Genomic DNA, 17,668 nt, shown 5'->3' with positions numbered 1-17,668 from the left:
ATTGAAATGTATGCTTCATTCAATGCCAAATCACAGTATGCACTGAGAAATCAACTTTTTTATCTTGAATACCTGAGTGATATAACCGGAGTCAAACATCTCAGGATCATGCAGGGACTTATGATTAGATGTTTGCATAAGGTTTGCATTGAGAAATTTAGAGTAAAATTGATATATATACTGTTAGTTCCAAACCGCTTCATGCATTGAGAGATCAACTTTTTTGTCTTGAATAGCAGAGTGATATAACAACTGCCAAACATCTCAGGATCATGTGGAGATTTATATTAAGATGTCTCCATATGGTTTGCAGTCAGTACCTTTGAGTAAATTTAAAATGTATGCTTCATTCAATGCCAAAGCACAGTATGCACTGAGAAATCAACTTTTTTATCTTGAATACCTGAATGATATAACCGGTGTCAAACATCTCAGGATCATGTGGGGAGTTATGTTTAGATGTTTCCATAAGGTTTGCATTGAGGAATTTAGAGTAAAATTGAAATATATACTTTAAGTTCCAAAGCACTTCATGTGTTGAGAAATCAACTTTTTTGTCTTGAATACCTGAGTGATATAACAACTGTCAAACATCTCAGGATCATGTGGAGAGTTATATTAAGATAACTCCATAAGGTTTACAGTCAGTACCTTTGAGTAAAATTGAAATGTATGCTTCATTCAATGCCAAAGCACAGTATGCACTGAGAAATCAACTTTTTTATCTTGAATAGCTGAGTGATATAACCGGTGTCAAACATCTCAGGATCACGTGGGGAGTTATGTTTAGATGTTTCCATAATGTTTGCCTTCAGGAATTTAGAGTAAAATTGTAATGTATACTTTTAGTTCCAAACCACTTCATGCATTGAGATATCAACTTTTCTGTCTTGAATAGCTGAGTGATATAACAACTGCCAAACATCTCAGGATCATGTGGAGAGTTATATTAAGAGCCTCCATAAGGTTTGAGGTCAGTACCTTTGAGTAAAATTGTAGTGTATACTTCTTTCAATTCCAAAGCGCAGTATGCACTGAGAAATCACTTTTTTTATTTTGAATACCTGAGTGATATAACCGGTGTCAAACATCTCAGGATACTGTGGGGAGTTATGTTTAGATGTTTCCATAAGGTTTGCATTGAGGAATTTAGAGTAAAATTGAAATATATACTTAAAGTTCCAAAGCACTTCATGCGTGGAGAAATCAACTTTTTTGTCTTGAATACCTGAGTGATATAACAACTATTAAACAGCTCAGGATCATGTGGAGAGTTACATTCAGATGACTCCATAAGGTTTGCAGTCAGTACCTTTGAGTAAAATTGAAATGTATGCTTCATTCAATGCCAAAGCACAGTATGCACTGAGAAATCATCTTTTTTATCTTGAATACCTGAGAGATGTAACAGGTGTCAAACAGTTCAGGAACATTTGGGGAGTGATGTTAACATGTTTCCAAAAGGTTTGCATTCAGTACTTCATAGTAAAATTGAAATATATTCTTTTAGTGCCAAAGCATTGCATGCTGAGAGAAATCAACTTTTCTGTCTCGAATACCTGAGTGATATAACAAATGTCAAGCATCTCAGGATCATGTGGGGTGTTATGTTTAGATATTTTCATAAGGTTTGCATTGAGGAATTTAGAGTAAACTTGTAATGTATCCTTTTAGTTCCAAAGCACATCATGCATTGAGATATCAACTTTTTTGTCTTGAATAGCTGAGTGATATAACAACTGTCAAACATCTCAGGATCATGTGGAGAGTTATATTAAGATGACTCCATAAGGTTTGCAGTCAGTACCTTTGAGTAAAATTGAAATGTATGCTTCATTCAATGCCAAAGCACAGTATGCACTGAGAAATCAACTTTTTTATCTTGAATAGCTGAGTGATATAACCGGTGTCAAACATCTCAGGATCACGTGGGGAGTTATGTTTAGATGTTTCCATAAGGTTTGCATTGAGGAATTTAGAGTAAAATTGAAATATATACTTAAAGTTCCAAAGCCCTACATGCGTTGAGAAATCAACTTTTTTGTCTTGAATACCTGAGTGATATAACAACTATTAAACATCTCAGGATCATGTGGAGAGTTATATTCAGATGACTCCATAAGGTTTGCAGTCAGTACCTTTGAGTAAAATTGAAATGTATGCTTCATTCAATGCCAAAGCACAGTATGCACTGAGAAATCAACTTTTTTATCTTGAATACCTGAATGATATAACTGGTGTCAAACATCTCAGGATCATGTGGGGAGTTATGTTTAGATGTTTCCATAAGGGTTGCATTTAGTAGTTCAGAGTAAAATTGAAATATATACTTTTAGTGCCAAAGCATTGCATGCAGAGAGAAATCAACTTTTTTGTGTTGAATACCTGAGTGATATAACAGATTTCAAACATCTCAGGATCATGTGGGGAGTTATGTTTAGATGTTTCCATAAGGTTTGCAGTCAGTACATTTGAGTAAAATTGAAGTGTATACTTCTTTCAATGCCAAAGTACAGCATGCACTGAGAGATCAACTTTTTTGTCTTTAATACCTGAGTGATATAACAAATGTCAAACATCTCAGGATCATGTGGGGAGTTATGTTAAAATGTTTCCATGAGGTTTGCATTCAGGACTTTAGAGTAAAATTGAAATATATTCTTTTAGTTCCAAAGCACTTCATGCATTGAGATATCAACTTTTTTGTCTTGAATAGCTGAGTGATATAACAACTGCCAATCATCTCAGGATCATGTGGAGAGTTATATTAAGATGAGTCCATAAGGTTTGCAGTCAGTACCTTTGAGTAAAATTGAAGTGTATACTTCTTTCAATACCAAAGTACAGCATGCACTGAGAAATCAAGTTTTTTGTCTTGAATAGCTGAGTGATATAACAGCTGTCAAACTTCTCAGGATCATGTCGAGATTTATATTAAGATGTCTCCATAAGGTTTGCAGTCAGTACCTTTGAGTAAAATTGAAATATATGCCTTTAGTGCCAAAGCATTGCATGCACTGAAAAATCAACTCTTTTGTCTTGAATAGCTGAGTGATATAACAGCTGTCAGACATCTCAGGATAATGTGTAGAGTTATATTAAGATGTCTCCATAAGGTTTGCAGTCAGTATCTTTGAGTAAAATTGAAATGTATGCTTCTTTCAATGCCAAAGCACTGTATGCACTGAGAAATCAACTTTTTTATCTTGAATACCTGAATGATATAACTGGTGTCAAACATCTCAGGATCATGTGGGGAGTTATGTTTAGATGTTTCCATAAGGGTTGCATTTAGTACTTCAGAGTAAAATTGAAATATATACTTTTAGTGCCAAAGCATTGCATGCAGAGAGAAATCAACTTTTTTGTGTTGAATACCTGAGTGATATAACAGATTTCAAACATCTCAGGATCATGTGGTGAGTTATGTTTAGATGTTTCCATAAGGTTTGCAGTCAGTACATTTGAGTAAAATTGAAGTGTATACTTCTTTCAATGCCAAAGTACAGCATGCACTGAGAGATCAACTTTTTTGTCTTTAATACCTGAGTGATATAACAAATGTCAAACATCTCAGGATCATGTGGGGAGTTATGTTAAAATGTTTCCATGAGGTTTGCATTCAGGACTTTAGAGTAAAATTGTAATGTATACTTTTAGTTCCAAACCACTTCATGCATTGAGATATCAACTTTTCTGTCTTGAATAGCTGAAGATATAACAACTGCCAAACATCTCAGGATCATGTGGAGAGTTATATTATGATGACTCCATAAGGTTTGCAGTCAGTACCTTTGAGTAAAATTGAAATGTATGCTTCATTCAATGCCAAAGCACAGTATGCACTGAGAAATCAACTTTTTTATCTTGAATACCTGAATGATATAACTGGTGTCAAACATCTCAGGAACATGTGGGGAGTTATATTAAGAGCCTCCATAAGGTTTGCAGTCAGTACCTTTGAGTAAAATTGTAGTGTATACTTCTTTCAATTCCAAAGCGCAGTATGCACTGAGAAATCACTTTTTTTATTTTGAATACCTGAGTGATATAACCGGTGTCAAACATCTCAGGATACTGTGGGGAGTTATGTTTAGATGTTTCCATAAGGTTTGCATTGAGGAATTTAGAGTAAAATTGAAATATATACTTAAAGTTCCAAAGCACTTCATGCGTGGAGAAATCAACTTTTTTGTCTTGAATACCTGAGTGATATAACATCTATTAAACAGCTCAGGATCATGTGGAGAGTTATATTAAGATGACTCCATAAGGTTTGCAGTCAGTACCTTTGAGTAAAATTGAAATGTATGCTTCATTCAATGCCAAAGCACAGTATGCACTGAGAAATCATCTTTTTTATCTTGAATACCTGAGTGATGTAACAGGTGTCAAACAGTTCAGGAACATTTGGCGAGTGATGTTAACATGTTTCCAAAAGGTTTGCATTCAGTACTTCATAGTAAAATTGAAATATATTCTTTTAGTGCCAAAGCATTGCATGCTGAGAGAAATCAACTTTTCTGTCTCGAATACCTGAGTGATATAACAAATGTCAAGCATCTCAGGATCATGTGGGGTGTTATGTTTAGATATTTTCATAAGGTTTGCATTGAGGAATTTAGAGTAAAATTGTAATGTATCCTTTTAGTTCCAAAGCACATCATGCATTGAGATACCAACTTTTTTGTCTTGAATAGCAGAGTGATATAACAACTGCCAAACATCTCAGGATCATGTGGAGAGTTATATTAAGATGTCTCCATATGGTTTGCAGTCAGTACCTTTGAGTAAATTGAAAATGTATGCTTCATTCAATGCCAAAGCACAGTATGCACTGAGAAATCAACTTTTTTATCTTGAATACCTGAATGATATAACCGGTGTCAAACATCTCAGGATCATGTGGGGAGTTATGTTTAGATGTTTCCATAAGGTTTGCATTGAGGAATTTAGAGTAAAATTGAAATATATACTTTAAGTTCCAAAGCACTTCATGTGTTGAGAAATCAACTTTTTTGTCTTGAATACCTGAGTGATATAACAACTGTCAAACATCTCAGGATCATGTGGAGAGTTATATTAAGATGACTCCATAAGGTTTGCAGTCAGTACCTTTGAGTAAAATTGAAATGTATGCTTCATTCAATGCCAAAGCACAGTATGCACTGAGAAATCAACTTTTTTATCTTGAATAGCTGAGTGGTATAACCGGTGTCAAACATCTCAGGATCACGTGGGGAGTTATGTTTAGATGTTTCCATAAGGGTTGCATTTAGTACCTCAGAGTAAAATTGAAATATATACTTTTAGTGCCAAAGCATTGCATGCAGAGAGAAATCAACTTTTTTGTGTTGAATACCTGAGTGATATAACAGATTTCAAACATCTCAGGATCATGTGGGGAGTTATGTTTAGATGTTTCCATAAGGTTTGCAGTCAGTACATTTGAGTAAAATTGAAGTGTATACTTCTTTCAATGCCAAAGTACAGCATGCACTGAGAGATCAACTTTTTTGTCTTTAATACCTGAGTGATATAACAAATGTCAAACATCTCAGGATCATGTGGGGAGTTATGTTAAAATGTTTCCATGAGGTTTGCATTCAGGACTTTAGAGTAAAATTGAAATATATTCTTTTAGTTCCAAAGCATTGCATGCTCTGAGAAAACAAATTTTTTGTTTTGAATACCTGAGTGATATAACAAATGTCAAACAACTCAGGATCATGTGGGGAGTTATGTTTAGATGTTTGCATAAGGTTTGCATTGAGAAATTTAGAGTAAAATTGATACATATAGTGTTAGTTCCAAACTGCTTCATGCATTGAGAGATCAACTTTTTTGTCTTGAATAGCAGAGTGATATAACAACTGCCAAACATCTCAGGATCATGTGGAGAGTTATATTAAGATGTCTCCATATGGTTTGCAGTCAGTACCTTTGAGTAAGTTTAAAATGTATGCTTCATTCAATGCCAAAGCACAGTATGCACTGAGAAATCAACTTTTTTATCTTGAATACCTGAATGATATAACCGGTGTCAAACATCTCAGGATCATGTGGGGAGTTCTGTTTAGATGTTTCCATAAGGTTTGCATTGAGGAATTTAGAGTAAAATTGAAATATATACTTTAAGTTCCAAAGCACTTCATGTGTTGAGAAATCAACTTTTTTGTCTTGAATACCTGAGTGATATAACAACTGTCAAACATCTCAGGATCATGTGGAGAGTTATATTAAGATGACTCCATAAGGTTTGCAGTCAGTACCTTTGAGTAAAATTGAAATGTATGCTTCATTCAATGCCAAAGCACAGTATGCACTGAGAAATCAACTTTTTTATCTTAAATAGCTGAGTGATATAACCGGTGTCAAACATCTCAGGATCACGTGGGGAGTTATGTTTAGATGTTTCCATAATGTTTGCCTTCAGGAATTTAGAGTAAAATTGTAATGTATACTTTTAGTTCCAAACCACTTCATGCATTGAGATATCAACTTTTCTGTCTTGAATAGCTGAGTGATATAACAACTGCCAAACATCTCAGGATCATGTGGAGAGTTATATTAAGAGCCTCCATAAGGTTTGCAGTCATTACCTTTGAGTAAAATTGTAGTGTATAATTCTTTCAATTCCAAAGCGCAGTATGCACTGAAAAATCACCTTTTTTATTTTGAATACCTGAGTGATATAACCGGTGTCAAACATCTCAGGATACTGTGGGGAGTTATGTTTAGATGTTTCCATAAGGTTTGCATTGAGGAATTTAGAGTAAAATTGAAATATATACTTTAAGTTCCAAAGCACATCATGCATTGAGATATCAACTTTTTTGTCTTGAATAGCTGAGTGATATAACAACTGCCAAACATCTCAGGATCATGTGGAGAGTTATATTAAGATGACTCCATAAGGTTTGCAGTCAGTACCTTTGAGTAAAATTGAAATGTATGCTTCATTCAATCCCAAAGCACAGTATGCACTGAGAATCAACTTTTTTATCTTGAATACCTGAATGATATAACCGGTGTCAAACATCTCAGTATCATGTGGGGAGTTATGTTTACATGTTTCCATAAGGTTTGCATTGAGGAATTTAGAGTAAAATTGAAATATATACTTAAAGTTCCAAAGCCCTACATGCGTTGAGAAATCAACTTTTTTGTCTTGAATACCTAAGTGATATAACAACTATTAAACATCTCAGGATCATGTGGAGAGTTATATTCAGATGACTCCATAAGGTTTGCAGTCAGTACCTTTGAGTAAAATTGAAATGTATGCTTCATTCAATGCCAAAGCACAGTATGCACTGAGAAATCATCTTTTTTATCTTGAATACCTGAGAGTTGTAACAGGTGTCAAACAGTTCAGGAACATTTGGGGAGTGATGTTAACATGTTTCCAAAAGGTTTGCAGTCAGTACTTCATAGTAAAATTGAAATATATTCTTTTAGTGCCAAAGCATTGCATGCTGAGAGAAATCAACTTTTTTGTCTCGAATACCTGAGTGATATAACAAATGTCAAACATCTCAGGATCATGTGGGGAGTTATGTTTAGATATTTCCATAAGGTTTGCATTGAGGAATTTAGAGTAAAATTGTAATGTATACTTTTAGTTCCAAAGCACATCATGCATTGAGATATCAACTTTTTTGTCTTGAATAGCTGAGTGATATAACAACTGTCAAACATCTCAGGATCATGTGGAGAGTTATATTATGATGACTCCATAAGGTTTGCAGTCAGTTCCTTTGAATAAAATTGAAGTGTATACTTCTTTCAATACCAAAGTACAGCATGCACTGAGAAATCAAGTTTTTTGTCTTGAATAGCTGAGTGATATAACAGCTGTCAAACTTCTCAGGATCATGTCGAGATTTATATTAAGATGTCTCCATAAGGTTTGCAGTCAGTACCTTTGAGTAAAATTGAAATATATGCCTTTAGTGCCAAAGTATTGCATGCACTGAAAAATCAACTCTTTTGTCTTGAATAGCTGAGTGATATAACAGCTGTCAGACATCTCAGGATAATGTGTAGAGTTATATTAAGATGTCTCCATAAGGTTTGCAGTCAGTATCTTTGAGTAAAATTGAAATGTATGCTTCTTTCAATGCCAAAGCACTGTATGCAATGAGAAATCAACTTTTTTATCCTGAGTACCTGAGTGATGTAACAGGTGTCAAGCATCTCAGAATCATGTGGAGAGTGATGTTAACATCTTTCCATAAGGTTGGCATTCAGTACTTCAGAGTAAAATTGAAATATATACTTTTACTGCCAAAGCATTGCATGCACTGAGAAATCAAATTTTTTGTTTTGAATACCTGAGTGATATAACAAATGTCAAACAACTCAGGATCATGTGGGGAGTTATGTTTAGATATTTCCATAAGGTTTGCAGTCCGTACCTTTGAGTAAAATTGAAATGTATGCTTCATTCAATGCCTAATCACAGTATGCACTGAGAAATCAACTTTTTTATCTTGAATACCTGAGTGATATAACCGGAGTCAAACATCTCAGGATCATGCAGGGACATATAATTAGATGTTTGCATAAGGTTTGCATTGAGAAATTTAGAGTAAAATTGATATATATACTGTTAGTTCCAAACCGCTTCATGCATTGAGAGATCAACTTTTTTGTCTTGAATAGCAGAGTGATATAACAACTGCCAAACATCTCAGGATCATGTGGAGAGTTATATTAAGATGTCTCCATATGGTTTGCAGTCAGTACCTTTGAGTAAATTTAAAATGTATGCTTCATTCAATGCCAAAGCACAGTATGCACTGAGAAATCAACTTTTTTATCTTGAATACCTGAATGATATAACCGGTGTCAAACATCTCAGGATCATGTGGGGAGTTATGTTTAGATGTTTCCATAAGGTTTGCATTGAGGAATTTAGAGTAAAATTGAAATATATACTTTAAGTTCCAAAGCACTTCATGTGTTGAGAAATCAACTTTTTTGTCTTGAATACCTGAGTGATATAACAACTGTCAAACATCTCAGGATCATGTGGAGAGTTATATTAAGATAACTCCATAAGGTTTACAGTCAGTACCTTTGAGTAAAATTGAAATGTATGCTTCATTCAATGCCAAAGCACAGTATGCACTGAGAAATCAACTTTTTTATCTTGAATAGCTGAGTGATATAACCGGTGTCAAACATCTCAGGATCACGTGGGGAGTTATGTTTAGATGTTTCCATAATGTTTGCCTTCAGGAATTTAGAGTAAAATTGTAATGTATACTTTTAGTTCCAAACCACTTCATGCATTGAGATATCAACTTTTCTGTCTTGAATAGCTGAGTGATATAACAACTGCCAAACATCTCAGGATCATGTGGAGAGTTATATTAAGAGCCTCCATAAGGTTTGAGGTCAGTACCTTTGAGTAAAATTGTAGTGTATACTTCTTTCAATTCCAAAGCGCAGTATGCACTGAGAAATCACTTTTTTTATTTTGAATACCTGAGTGATATAACCGGTGTCAAACATCTCAGGATACTGTGGGGAGTTATGTTTAGATGTTTCCATAAGGTTTGCATTGAGGAATTTAGAGTAAAATTGAAATATATACTTAAAGTTCCAAAGCACTTCATGCGTGGAGAAATCAACTTTTTTGTCTTGAATACCTGAGTGATATAACAACTATTAAACAGCTCAGGATCATGTGGAGAGTTACATTCAGATGACTCCATAAGGTTTGCAGTCAGTACCTTTGAGTAAAATTGAAATGTATGCTTCATTCAATGCCAAAGCACAGTATGCACTGAGAAATCATCTTTTTTATCTTGAATACCTGAGAGATGTAACAGGTGTCAAACAGTTCAGGAACATTTGGGGAGTGATGTTAACATGTTTCCAAAAGGTTTGCATTCAGTACTTCATAGTAAAATTGAAATATATTCTTTTAGTGCCAAAGCATCGCATGCTGAGAGAAATCAACTTTTCTGTCTCGAATACCTGAGTGATATAACAAATGTCAAGCATCTCAGGATCATGTGGGGTGTTATGTTTAGATATTTTCATAAGGTTTGCATTGAGGAATTTAGAGTAAACTTGTAATGTATCCTTTTAGTTCCAAAGCACATCATGCATTGAGATATCAACTTTTTTGTCTTGAATAGCTGAGTGATATAACAACTGTCAAACATCTCAGGATCATGTGGAGAGTTATATTAAGATGACTCCATAAGGTTTGCAGTCAGTACCTTTGAGTAAAATTGAAATGTATGCTTCATTCAATGCCAAAGCACAGTATGCACTGAGAAATCAACTTTTTTATCTTGAATAGCTGAGTGATATAACCGGTGTCAAACATCTCAGGATCACGTGGGGAGTTATGTTTAGATGTTTCCATAAGGTTTGCATTGAGGAATTTAGAGTAAAATTGAAATATATACTTAAAGTTCCAAAGCCCTACATGCGTTGAGAAATCAACTTTTTTGTCTTGAATACCTGAGTGATATAACAACTATTAAACATCTCAGGATCATGTGGAGAGTTATATTCAGATGACTCCATAAGGTTTGCAGTCAGTACCTTTGAGTAAAATTGAAATGTATGCTTCATTCAATGCCAAAGCACAGTATGCACTGAGAAATCAACTTTTTTATCTTGAATACCTGAATGATATAACTGGTGTCAAACATCTCAGGATCATGTGGGGAGTTATGTTTAGATGTTTCCATAAGGGTTGCATTTAGTAGTTCAGAGTAAAATTGAAATATATACTTTTAGTGCCAAAGCATTGCATGCAGAGAGAAATCAACTTTTTTGTGTTGAATACCTGAGTGATATAACAGATTTCAAACATCTCAGGATCATGTGGGGAGTTATGTTTAGATGTTTCCATAAGGTTTGCAGTCAGTACATTTGAGTAAAATTGAAGTGTATACTTCTTTCAATGCCAAAGTACAGCATGCACTGAGAGATCAACTTTTTTGTCTTTAATACCTGAGTGATATAACAAATGTCAAACATCTCAGGATCATGTGGGGAGTTATGTTAAAATGTTTCCATGAGGTTTGCATTCAGGACTTTAGAGTAAAATTGAAATATATTCTTTTAGTTCCAAAGCACTTCATGCATTGAGATATCAACTTTTTTGTCTTGAATAGCTGAGTGATATAACAACTGCCAATCATCTCAGGATCATGTGGAGAGTTATATTAAGATGAGTCCATAAGGTTTGCAGTCAGTACCTTTGAGTAAAATTGAAGTGTATACTTCTTTCAATACCAAAGTACAGCATGCACTGAGAAATCAAGTTTTTTGTCTTGAATAGCTGAGTGATATAACAGCTGTCAAACTTCTCAGGATCATGTCGAGATTTATATTAAGATGTCTCCATAAGGTTTGCAGTCAGTACCTTTGAGTAAAATTGAAATATATGCCTTTAGTGCCAAAGCATTGCATGCACTGAAAAATCAACTCTTTTGTCTTGAATAGCTGAGTGATATAACAGCTGTCAGACATCTCAGGATAATGTGTAGAGTTATATTAAGATGTCTCCATAAGGTTTGCAGTCAGTATCTTTGAGTAAAATTGAAATGTATGCTTCTTTCAATGCCAAAGCACTGTATGCACTGAGAAATCAACTTTTTTATCTTGAATACCTGAATGATATAACTGGTGTCAAACATCTCAGGATCATGTGGGGAGTTATGTTTAGATGTTTCCATAAGGGTTGCATTTAGTACTTCAGAGTAAAATTGAAATATATACTTTTAGTGCCAAAGCATTGCATGCAGAGAGAAATCAACTTTTTTGTGTTGAATACCTGAGTGATATAACAGATTTCAAACATCTCAGGATCATGTGGTGAGTTATGTTTAGATGTTTCCATAAGGTTTGCAGTCAGTACATTTGAGTAAAATTGAAGTGTATACTTCTTTCAATGCCAAAGTACAGCATGCACTGAGAGATCAACTTTTTTGTCTTTAATACCTGAGTGATATAACAAATGTCAAACATCTCAGGATCATGTGGGGAGTTATGTTAAAATGTTTCCATGAGGTTTGCATTCAGGACTTTAGAGTAAAATTGTAATGTATACTTTTAGTTCCAAACCACTTCATGCATTGAGATATCAACTTTTCTGTCTTGAATAGCTGAAGATATAACAACTGCCAAACATCTCAGGATCATGTGGAGAGTTATATTATGATGACTCCATAAGGTTTGCAGTCAGTACCTTTGAGTAAAATTGAAATGTATGCTTCATTCAATGCCAAAGCACAGTATGCACTGAGAAATCAACTTTTTTATCTTGAATACCTGAATGATATAACTGGTGTCAAACATCTCAGGAACATGTGGGGAGTTATATTAAGAGCCTCCATAAGGTTTGCAGTCAGTACCTTTGAGTAAAATTGTAGTGTATACTTCTTTCAATTCCAAAGCGCAGTATGCACTGAGAAATCACTTTTTTTATTTTGAATACCTGAGTGATATAACCGGTGTCAAACATCTCAGGATACTGTGGGGAGTTATGTTTAGATGTTTCCATAAGGTTTGCATTGAGGAATTTAGAGTAAAATTGAAATATATACTTAAAGTTCCAAAGCACTTCATGCGTGGAGAAATCAACTTTTTTGTCTTGAATACCTGAGTGATATAACATCTATTAAACAGCTCAGGATCATGTGGAGAGTTATATTAAGATGACTCCATAAGGTTTGCAGTCAGTACCTTTGAGTAAAATTGAAATGTATGCTTCATTCAATGCCAAAGCACAGTATGCACTGAGAAATCATCTTTTTTATCTTGAATACCTGAGTGATGTAACAGGTGTCAAACAGTTCAGGAACATTTGGCGAGTGATGTTAACATGTTTCCAAAAGGTTTGCATTCAGTACTTCATAGTAAAATTGAAATATATTCTTTTAGTGCCAAAGCATTGCATGCTGAGAGAAATCAACTTTTCTGTCTCGAATACCTGAGTGATATAACAAATGTCAAGCATCTCAGGATCATGTGGGGTGTTATGTTTAGATATTTTCATAAGGTTTGCATTGAGGAATTTAGAGTAAAATTGTAATGTATCCTTTTAGTTCCAAAGCACATCATGCATTGAGATACCAACTTTTTTGTCTTGAATAGCAGAGTGATATAACAACTGCCAAACATCTCAGGATCATGTGGAGAGTTATATTAAGATGTCTCCATATGGTTTGCAGTCAGTACCTTTGAGTAAATTGAAAATGTATGCTTCATTCAATGCCAAAGCACAGTATGCACTGAGAAATCAACTTTTTTATCTTGAATACCTGAATGATATAACCGGTGTCAAACATCTCAGGATCATGTGGGGAGTTATGTTTAGATGTTTCCATAAGGTTTGCATTGAGGAATTTAGAGTAAAATTGAAATATATACTTTAAGTTCCAAAGCACTTCATGTGTTGAGAAATCAACTTTTTTGTCTTGAATACCTGAGTGATATAACAACTGTCAAACATCTCAGGATCATGTGGAGAGTTATATTAAGATGACTCCATAAGGTTTGCAGTCAGTACCTTTGAGTAAAATTGAAATGTATGCTTCATTCAATGCCAAAGCACAGTATGCACTGAGAAATCAACTTTTTTATCTTGAATAGCTGAGTGGTATAACCGGTGTCAAACATCTCAGGATCACGTGGGGAGTTATGTTTAGATGTTTCCATAAGGGTTGCATTTAGTACCTCAGAGTAAAATTGAAATATATACTTTTAGTGCCAAAGCATTGCATGCAGAGAGAAATCAACTTTTTTGTGTTGAATACCTGAGTGATATAACAGATTTCAAACATCTCAGGATCATGTGGGGAGTTATGTTTAGATGTTTCCATAAGGTTTGCAGTCAGTACATTTGAGTAAAATTGAAGTGTATACTTCTTTCAATGCCAAAGTACAGCATGCACTGAGAGATCAACTTTTTTGTCTTTAATACCTGAGTGATATAACAAATGTCAAACATCTCAGGATCATGTGGGGAGTTATGTTAAAATGTTTCCATGAGGTTTGCATTCAGGACTTTAGAGTAAAATTGAAATATATTCTTTTAGTTCCAAAGCATTGCATGCTCTGAGAAAACAAATTTTTTGTTTTGAATACCTGAGTGATATAACAAATGTCAAACAACTCAGGATCATGTGGGGAGTTATGTTTAGATGTTTGCATAAGGTTTGCATTGAGAAATTTAGAGTAAAATTGATACATATAGTGTTAGTTCCAAACTGCTTCATGCATTGAGAGATCAACTTTTTTGTCTTGAATAGCAGAGTGATATAACAACTGCCAAACATCTCAGGATCATGTGGAGAGTTATATTAAGATGTCTCCATATGGTTTGCAGTCAGTACCTTTGAGTAAGTTTAAAATGTATGCTTCATTCAATGCCAAAGCACAGTATGCACTGAGAAATCAACTTTTTTATCTTGAATACCTGAATGATATAACCGGTGTCAAACATCTCAGGATCATGTGGGGAGTTCTGTTTAGATGTTTCCATAAGGTTTGCATTGAGGAATTTAGAGTAAAATTGAAATATATACTTTAAGTTCCAAAGCACTTCATGTGTTGAGAAATCAACTTTTTTGTCTTGAATACCTGAGTGATATAACAACTGTCAAACATCTCAGGATCATGTGGAGAGTTATATTAAGATGACTCCATAAGGTTTGCAGTCAGTACCTTTGAGTAAAATTGAAATGTATGCTTCATTCAATGCCAAAGCACAGTATGCACTGAGAAATCAACTTTTTTATCTTAAATAGCTGAGTGATATAACCGGTGTCAAACATCTCAGGATCACGTGGGGAGTTATGTTTAGATGTTTCCATAATGTTTGCCTTCAGGAATTTAGAGTAAAATTGTAATGTATACTTTTAGTTCCAAACCACTTCATGCATTGAGATATCAACTTTTCTGTCTTGAATAGCTGAGTGATATAACAACTGCCAAACATCTCAGGATCATGTGGAGAGTTATATTAAGAGCCTCCATAAGGTTTGCAGTCATTACCTTTGAGTAAAATTGTAGTGTATAATTCTTTCAATTCCAAAGCGCAGTATGCACTGAAAAATCACCTTTTTTATTTTGAATACCTGAGTGATATAACCGGTGTCAAACATCTCAGGATACTGTGGGGAGTTATGTTTAGATGTTTCCATAAGGTTTGCATTGAGGAATTTAGAGTAAAATTGAAATATATACTTTAAGTTCCAAAGCACATCATGCATTGAGATATCAACTTTTTTGTCTTGAATAGCTGAGTGATATAACAACTGCCAAACATCTCAGGATCATGTGGAGAGTTATATTAAGATGACTCCATAAGGTTTGCAGTCAGTACCTTTGAGTAAAATTGAAATGTATGCTTCATTCAATCCCAAAGCACAGTATGCACTGAGAATCAACTTTTTTATCTTGAATACCTGAATGATATAACCGGTGTCAAACATCTCAGTATCATGTGGGGAGTTATGTTTACATGTTTCCATAAGGTTTGCATTGAGGAATTTAGAGTAAAATTGAAATATATACTTAAAGTTCCAAAGCCCTACATGCGTTGAGAAATCAACTTTTTTGTCTTGAATACCTAAGTGATATAACAACTGTTAAACATCTCAGGATCATGTGGAGAGTTATATTCAGATGACTCCATAAGGTTTGCAGTCAGTACCTTTGAGTAAAATTGAAATGTATGCTTCATTCAATGCCAAAGCACAGTATGCACTGAGAAATCATCTTTTTTATCTTGAATACCTGAGAGTTGTAACAGGTGTCAAACAGTTCAGGAACATTTGGGGAGTGATGTTAACATGTTTCCAAAAGGTTTGCAGTCAGTACTTCATAGTAAAATTGAAATATATTCTTTTAGTGCCAAAGCATTGCATGCTGAGAGAAATCAACTTTTTTGTCTCGAATACCTGAGTGATATAACAAATGTCAAACATCTCAGGATCATGTGGGGAGTTATGTTTAGATATTTCCATAAGGTTTGCATTGAGGAATTTAGAGTAAAATTGTAATGTATACTTTTAGTTCCAAAGCACATCATGCATTGAGATATCAACTTTTTTGTCTTGAATAGCTGAGTGATATAACAACTGTCAAACATCTCAGGATCATGTGGAGAGTTATATTATGATGACTCCATAAGGTTTGCAGTCAGTTCCTTTGAATAAAATTGAAGTGTATACTTCTTTCAATACCAAAGTACAGCATGCACTGAGAAATCAAGTTTTTTGTCTTGAATAGCTGAGTGATATAACAGCTGTCAAACTTCTCAGGATCATGTCGAGATTTATATTAAGATGTCTCCATAAGGTTTGCAGTCAGTACCTTTGAGTAAAATTGAAATATATGCCTTTAGTGCCAAAGTATTGCATGCACTGAAAAATCAACTCTTTTGTCTTGAATAGCTGAGTGATATAACAGCTGTCAGACATCTCAGGATAATGTGTAGAGTTATATTAAGATGTCTCCATAAGGTTTGCAGTCAGTATCTTTGAGTAAAATTGAAATGTATGCTTCTTTCAATGCCAAAGCACTGTATGCAATGAGAAATCAACTTTTTTATCCTGAGTACCTGAGTGATGTAACAGGTGTCAAGCATCTCAGAATCATGTGGAGAGTGATGTTAACATCTTTCCATAAGGTTGGCATTCAGTACTTCAGAGTAAAATTGAAATATATACTTTTACTGCCAAAGCATTGCATGCACTGAGAAATCAAATTTTTTGTTTTGAATACCTGAGTGATATAACAAATGTCAAACAACTCAGGATCATGTGGGGAGTTATGTTTAGATATTTCCATAAGGTTTGCAGTCCGTACCTTTGAGTAAAATTGAAATGTATGCTTCATTCAATGCCTAATCACAGTATGCACTGAGAAATCAACTTTTTTATCTTGAATACCTGAGTGATATAACCGGAGTCAAACATCTCAGGATCATGCAGGGACATATAATTAGATGTTTGCATAAGGTTTGCATTGAGAAATTTAGAGTAAAATTGATATATATACTGTTAGTTCCAAACCGCTTCATGCATTGAGAGATCAACTTTTTTGTCTTGAATAGCAGAGTGATATAACAACTGCCAAACATCTCAGGATCATGTGGAGAGTTATATTAAGATGTCTCCATATGGTTTGCAGTCAGTACCTTTGAGTAAATTTAAAATGTATGCTTCATTCAATGCCAAAGCACAGTATGCACTGAGAAATCAACTTTTTTATCTTGAATACCTGAATGATATAACCGGTGTCAAACATCTCAGGATCATGTGGGGAGTTATGTTTAGATGTTTCCATAAGGTTTGCATTGAGGAATTTAGAGTAAAATTGAAATATATACTTTAAGTTCCAAAGCACTTCATGTGTTGAGAAATCAACTTTTTTGTCTTGAATACCTGAGTGATATAACAACTGTCAAACATCTCAGGATCATGTGGAGAGTTATATTAAGATGACTCCATAAGGTTTGCAGTCAGTACCTTTGAGTAAAATTGAAATGTATGCTTCATTCAATGCCAAAGCACAGTATGCACTGAGAAATCAACTTTTTTATCTTAAATAGCTGAGTGATATAACCGGTGTCAAACATCTCAGGATCACGTGGGGAGTTATGTTTAGATGTTTCCATAATGTT

This window comes from Mobula birostris, chromosome 17, assembly GCF_030028105.1.
Source record: "Mobula birostris isolate sMobBir1 chromosome 17, sMobBir1.hap1, whole genome shotgun sequence".
Taxonomy (NCBI): Eukaryota; Metazoa; Chordata; class Chondrichthyes; order Myliobatiformes; family Myliobatidae; genus Mobula; species Mobula birostris.
Note: the sequence above shows the minus strand (reverse complement) of the source record.